Below are 7,585 nucleotides of genomic sequence, written 5' to 3' on the forward strand. Positions count from 1 at the left end.
ATCAGCTGGAGCTGTGTATGCTGATTCTGGGGTCCCCTCCAAGCCCCAGCAGCCCTGCGGCTCCAACTGACTCTTTCCCTGAAGACTGTGCAGCTTCTGGCCAACCCCAAGACCAGCAGAAGCCCCAATCAGCTGGAGCTGCATGCGCCAATCCCAGGGCCTCAGCAGAGCCCCAGCAATATTGCAGCTCCAGTTGACTCTTCCCAGGCCTCTCTGGCGCTGCTGCTATTTCAGCTCACCACCCCCCACTACATAATTACCTCCTTACGGGTCAGATCTGGCCTGTGGGCCTTGGGTTTGACATGTCTGTTGTCATGGTTCCGACAGATGAAACTCTTCAAAAGAACTTTGAGGCATTGTTTATCTTAAATAATTTTTTATTTGAGTAGCGTAATATCGGCACTACATAATCGAAGTCAAAAACTGAATTCCCCTCCCCTGGGCACGTAGTATCAAAGCACAATTCCCTCCTCCAATTAACAGTCATAAATCACATTCCCCAATTAGCTTGAAGCGTGGGCTTCCTCTTCTGCCAATTCTTTATCAGCTCTGGGCTCAATAACTTTGATTCTCACATTAGGTTTAGTGTTGTTATGTCTAACTGGACTCTCATTCACAAACCCCCCTCCCAGCATCATCTAACTCTAAAAGCAAAAGGAAAAAGATGGCTACATTTCCATCTGTTGTCAATGCAAAAGCATCCGATGTTAGCAGCGTTGACATCTGTCCTATAGCATGAGGTATTCCATCATGCATTACATCCAGTTCCTAAATGGTACCTGATCCCTGCTGTATTACTCTTGAATTTTGTATTGTCAGTGTCCTCTTGTAGCCTTGTGATAATTACTGTAAGAAACTTTGATGCACCTTGATTATTTGCCCACTTTCTTAGCAAATACCCAATTCACTCCTGTAAAGATCTTGTAACTGGCCTAATTCTTTAAATGAGAATGATCTCATTTTAATAAGCATCCGGATAGAATTAAAAAGGGCCTACATGGGATCCAAAAGGTGCTTTTCGAAAAAGCAACTGGACTTTCTTGCTTTTTTGTTCTTCCTTGAAACCTTTTTTCATCCAAGAAGCTTCTTGGATGAGAAGCGAAAGGTTTTCAAGGGGAAAAAAACCCAAGAAAGTCCAGTTGCCTTTTGGAAAAGCACCTTTGGGACAACCATGACCTGGATAATTGAGAATCACCATAAACACCTATATGGGATGTATTTTCAAGAAATCATCTTGATTATTCAGATATACCAATTAGAGAAGTTGATTTAGCTGTTTGCCATGGGACGTCATGCATCATCTCTACTTCTATCTATAATATGAAATTGGTTTATATTCTGAGCTTTTCCCCTATACAAGCAGGGTTGTACAATGAAGAGCACTGCTCTTTTGAAGGATAGCTTGTGGTTCAGCAATTATATTTCAGAGATTCTGAGGTGAAGATTGCTGCCTCCCTATTTCACTATAATGTTTAGAGCAGGGGTCCCCAACCCCCAGTCCATGGACCAGTACCGGGCCGCGGCAGGCCAGCAACCAGGCCTCACAAACAAGCAAAGCCCCATCCGCGAGATGCAGGCAGCACACAAAACCACGTCCCCTCCAGTCCGCTGAAAAACCTCTCTTCACGGAACCGGTCCCTGGTGCCCAAAAGGTTGGGGAACTCTGGTATAGGGGTTTCCTGTCTGAGCAGGAAGATGGACTAGAAGACCTCCAAGGTCCCCTCCAGTTTGGCTATTCTGTTGTTATTCTGCTTTTCTGTTAATGATGGCTCCCTAACACCTGGACGCAGCTAAGAAGCCAATCAGAGAATGACATGGAGAGCAAAAGGGAATGGAAGGCTTGCCGTATGTTTTTTGCTTTGCTGAATAGTGGGAACATTTTTAAAATGTGCTAGTGTTTCTAATTTCTACATAATGAAAGCAAAAGGATGGTGATTAGTCCATCATACAACTGTTTTCAATTTTTCTTCCCAAAACATAAGAGCAAAATTGCTGAGGTGCTGTGATTAATAATTACCCACACTGTGAAAATGGTGAAATTTACCATATATTTTTGTATCAATGTTATATAGTAAGGTGCCATAAATACACAATTATTTAACAGCATGGGACAGCAGCAAAGAATAGCTTTCCTCCTGTATTTTTTTTGTGTTTAGCTTGTTTGATATCTTCTTGAGTTACTAAAATGGCCTTTAAAAATTAAGGTTAATTAAGTTTAATATTTTAATTACTCATGCTATTATGTACTTAACTTACTCGAACTGAGTGCATTACAATATTGCATAGGTTTACTTAAAGTTTAGAAGCTCCAGGTACTCAGTTAATAACATGCAATGAGGGAACTGACTATCCTTCTTTTAATTTTGTAATATTTGAAACACACACACACACACACCTTCTAGAAACAGCAAGGCCTGAATTTTTATGGATATAAAACCTAACAGAAATTTATATCATAATGGCTCCTTCAGGAAGACAAAGAGAGAAAAGACTCCAAATGGAATCTTCATTGTCATAACTACACTTTAAACTCCAGAATGTAATGTGTGTGTGCATGTGTGTGTGTGTGTGTGTGTGTGTGTGTGTGTGTACCTGTGTGGGAACAGCATCAAAATGGCAACCTAGCCAATCCCTTCAGACCCTGCTCCTTTTTATGTATATGATGTATGTTAAAAAAAGGGTAGCCATTTGATCATCTGGTTGCTTCTACCATTTTTATATTATTGATCCCATTAGGAATGCCTCTGTCTCTGTAAGTAGTATTTAAATCATATTTACTGTGATTTAACATTGTTTATACAGCTGGGAAGCTACTTTGGGAGAACTCTTATCCTGAAATATAGCAGATAAATAAATGAAATTGATAAATATTATAATGTACTGGAGTTTGTAGCCTTGTTGCTGTAAATTATTAGTAGCTGCTACTTTGATAAAAGGAGGATACATACAGTGTGGCATATATTATTTTTAAAGGAATATAATTTTAATGGAAGTTTTAAACACAGAGTAAAAATTAATGCAAAGTAAAATAGAGTAAGAAGGAAAAAAATAAAAATAAAAAGGAAAGCTAAAGGGCAAAAAGACAAAGAAAAAATTTGGAAGATATATATTCAAATATATATATATAAAGAATTGGTTTCCAAACTTCTTTATGGCAATAATTACAATTGTAAATTTATGACTTTCTTTTTTCTATAGCCTCTTCTACATAACCATCAAAACCATACATCAGAGGGTCACTTTTTCCTATTTTATGCAAAAAAAAGTCCTTAAAGGGTTTTCTGTCCAAATATATTGTCTTATCTCTAATCAGACAGGTCAATTTGGGCATCTTAGCAGGTTCTATCATCTTCACCAACCTTTCCTGCATTGTAGATATTGCCAAATCTTTCCAACTTTATGTATACAATAACCTCGTTTTTCCCAACTGTTTATCCATTAGTTCCCCCCCAAAAAAAATCTAGTTTCAGTTCTATATTAATCTTTAAAATCCTCAGATACATCGTATGTATCTGGACCCCAAATTTCGTACTGTAGCTTTTTTGCATGTCCACCATCATGATAAAATGATCCTTCTGATTATTCATATTTCCAGCATAGATTTGAGGCACTTTTTATAAATTTTAGGTATTTTTTTCTGGTAATATATACCGATACTTCATTTTGAAAAAATTCTTAAGATTATAACTTGTGTAAAATTCCATCCTTTCAACCAGCTATTTTCCCATTGCTCCCTCTATATATTATAACCAGAATTTTAGCTCACTTCATCATATATTGATCATGCTTTTCTGAAAGTTCCAGAGATGTACCCAGAGGGACCATCTAACCCTCAACGTAATGTTAGAATGAAAGGACTGAAAGAAGCTATTGAGCTGTTGAAGGTTCCTTTAATTTTCTTCATAACCTTCAAGTTCTTGAAATTACTCTAAACCAGGGGTGTCAAACTCGCAACGTCACGTGATGTGTCGCGATGTATCATGAATTTTTTTCCATTCCTGGCAATGGGGTGGGTGCGGTTTCGGCATGACGCATCCTGCCTGCGAGTCAGCAGTTTGACACCCCTGCTCTAAATCAAAAGAAGTTTTAAAATCAACCCAAGGTAGGAAACTTCCAGGCTGGAAGTAAAACACAGTTTAATTATGCCTCTTTTTTGTTTCTCATGTTTTAAAGAGCTTTTCAATATATTAATATTAGCGCTATTCTGTTTTTAAAAGAACTGCTTTTCACCTCTAAATTTTGTAGAGCGATGTTTCATAGTTTTACATTTTTAGTAAACATCTTAATTCTAAGTCATTATAGGTACCTTTTGGGCTGATTAAATAGATAAAGATGTGTATGACTGTATCCTAATTTTCATCTGGAATCTGCCATCCAGCTGCTGACTTGAAATAGGTCTTAAATACTGCACGTATTTTTTTTTTACAACAGCTGTTGCTGGTATTTTTATTCCTACTAATGCAAAGTGCATGACACAATTAATAGTTGGATATGGCTGCCATGAAGTCTCTGATATGCACTTGTAGAAATTTCCAGCAGGTTCATGTGATGGCTTAATAGCCAAATTTAAGAACTCAATTTGACAAGTAGGTCTTATTAGTAATATTATGTCTGCCCCAAATCCCAAACCAAACCAATAGTTTTTCCCTTGTAGGGAATTGTAGGAATGTGGTTCCTTTTGTCCTCCAATTTTTCTTGAGTCTTTTTTAAATGCATCATACAGATCCCAGCTTTGCATTTCTTCAAAGTATGTGAATGGCCAAGTTCAGAAGGCCTCTCTTTGATATTCATAAACAACAAGACAATACTTAGAAAATAGGCAGTACCCAGTCCAAAGCAACTTGCTCAAATGAAGGTTAACAAGAGGGATTAGGGATCTCAGCTAACATTCTCTCCATGGTCATTGATCCACTGAATTGCTATGTCTTTTGGGGAGTGAAGAAATAGGTGGTATTAAATAGGTGGGATGGGTGGGATCGTTTTGCTTTTTAAAGAAATGCTTTCAAAGCTTGATCTTACTGTGATGCTGACACAGAATAGCATGCCATCGATATCTTCTACCTCTTTGGAGGTCTCTGCTACCTGGATCTGCTATGGAAAAAGAGAATGACTCCTTGATGCTATTCTATTAGCAAATGTTTTCTTCTTCCATTAGCCACTTCATTATGTTGGGCCAGCAGAAGGCAACGACTTGTGCTGAACTCAGACATGAAAATCTTGTCTGCTTGAATATTGTTTTTAGTAAAGGAACTTGAGGAGCAGGATTTGGTTCCATTAAACTGACACCTTCATTTTCAGTAGACAAAAACCAAACATTCTGCCTGTTTTCCTGAATAGAAATCAGCATTAATTCTAGGTAAGATAACTGATAAGTGCAAGGCCTGGTATGTTTACAAATAGGAGGTCTGCTTATATTCGACCATGACAGGAGCTAAATTCTTATAAGAGCATGTTAGTGGCTGGAGACAATTTGTCCTCCAAATATATACACTTGGAAAAATGATCAGAAAAGGCATAGTCAGCCAGACTTGGGCTTCTTAGAAACTCTGAGCAGACAGCCAATGAGCAGAGAGTGAGACTTTGAGTGCTTAAATATCTCAGGAGCCTGGAAAAGTTTTTAAAGAAGTTTTATTACTAGTATAGTTTATGCTTCTGATACTTTCACTGTGACATAACTGTTGAAAGCTGAAAGCTACATTGTTATAGATCAACAACGACCCATTTGATATATTAGTGATTTGGGTGTATACACACAAATCACTAATATGAAAAGTCATCGTAGATATTTGTGTTTAAAACTGCTTATAAATAAAATGTGCTGGAAATGATTTATATAAAAAGGAAGTTTACTTTTTTAAAAAGTAGAAACAATCCCATCAACTAAGGTAGAAATTCTTGCTCAATTCCTTATTGAGAAATATTCCTATTGTGAATGAAGGTAAATGTATGTATCCCAGGTTCACGTAGGCACTTGCTCTCCAGTTGTTTTGCTTGCTGGATACTACAGTGTGTTCTCACTACAGTATATTCTCACCCTGCCATATAGTGTTCTCATGCAATTCTTTTTATGTGACAGTGGATGGTTACTGTTGAAACTCAGAATATGTGAGCGTTGGTAATCTTGCGATATACCGTGGTTTCTAGGCTGCCATCTTCCTGTCTGTTGATAAGCACATGTAAAAATGGCAATTGTTTACCCATTTCTTCCTCCACTACAAATTGCACGTCCGGGAAGATCGGGGTTCAGCAGAGTATGAAAGTCCTCCAGCTCATTTCTTCTAATGTTTACATAGGTACCTGCTCTCCAGTTGTTCTGTTTGCTAGGTACTACAGTATGTTCTCAACCTGCTGTATAGTATTCCTATTGTCTTTTAGGCAATTGACTAGAAAACAACACATTTCAGCAATATGGTAAAAACGTTTGTCCAGCAAAAGGGATTTAAATTTTTTTATTTGACTACAACGGACTCACTTTATATATGAGTCCAATTTTGCTATCTGCTTTATAGCTCACCATCATTTCCTTTGCGTCTGGAAAATAGGAAAGGCAAAGATTACGGCCCTAGTATAAAATATGTCTCACAGTTAAGTCTCCATGGTCAAGCCTTGTAATTTATATGCAATCTTCCTGCATTTAGAACAGTTACTGAACAGGTTCTAAGGCTGATGATTCTTGTGTCATTCTTTTAGAGGCTTTTCCTTCTATTTATTTGGAAGAAAAGAATGATTACAGAATTACCCCAATCTGGCTGTAAACTGGAGACAGAATCGGAGAGTTCTCATGCTGGCTTCTTAACCAAATTATTGTTTCTATCATCCAGATATTTCATTATGCTTCAGGTTGCTGAGTTTATGTAAAGATGCCTAGGTGGATTTTGCTTTTCTGCATTTTCACACATACAATGACACAGGCTAGCATTGATATGATCTGCTTGAAGCTTCTTAAATTATTTTGAGGTGTCAGTGGTATAAGAAGAGCTCATTATAAAGAATGCTGATAAAGCTGCCTCATCTCTGAACCATCTTGCCAACACTTGCTGTATGTGCAAATATATACCATCAGCCAGCAAATATTTTGCTGAATAGTTAAAATGTGGTTTGTTTGATTAAGTGGCTCAGCAAATTTAATACATATATGAAAAGGGGAAAAAAGACAAGGTAAGGAGGAAATTGTTTTGCACACAGTTCTCTTTTTTCAGTATCATTATTTAGTTGTATAACTCTACAAAGTTTCTTTTTTCCCCCTCATGCAGGTTTTCATGTATTTATCACAAACCCCAAACCCAAGAATCACTACATGAAATAGGCTTTATTAAATGTCACTAATAACACTCTGGAAGAAAATCTGTGACTCATGTCCAAACTGTGTTTGGGCAGATTGCAATCTTAGAGTTTGGAATAGATTGAAAATAAACAAAGCTACACACAACCAGTCTCCATATAAATGCAGAGCATAGAACAGCCCAGTGCACATATTCTGGAGAGAGAGAGAAAATGTTTCCTGATGATGGGCTCCAGAATGAGCTTGGAAGAATAAAACTTTGGTCCTGGTGACCAACTCAGATTGGATCCTGCAAAATAAAAA

This window comes from Protobothrops mucrosquamatus, unplaced genomic scaffold (genome assembly GCF_001527695.2).
Source record: "Protobothrops mucrosquamatus isolate PMUCROS unplaced genomic scaffold, P.Mucros_1.0 scaffold383, whole genome shotgun sequence".
NCBI classification, from domain to species: domain Eukaryota; kingdom Metazoa; phylum Chordata; class Lepidosauria; order Squamata; family Viperidae; genus Protobothrops; species Protobothrops mucrosquamatus.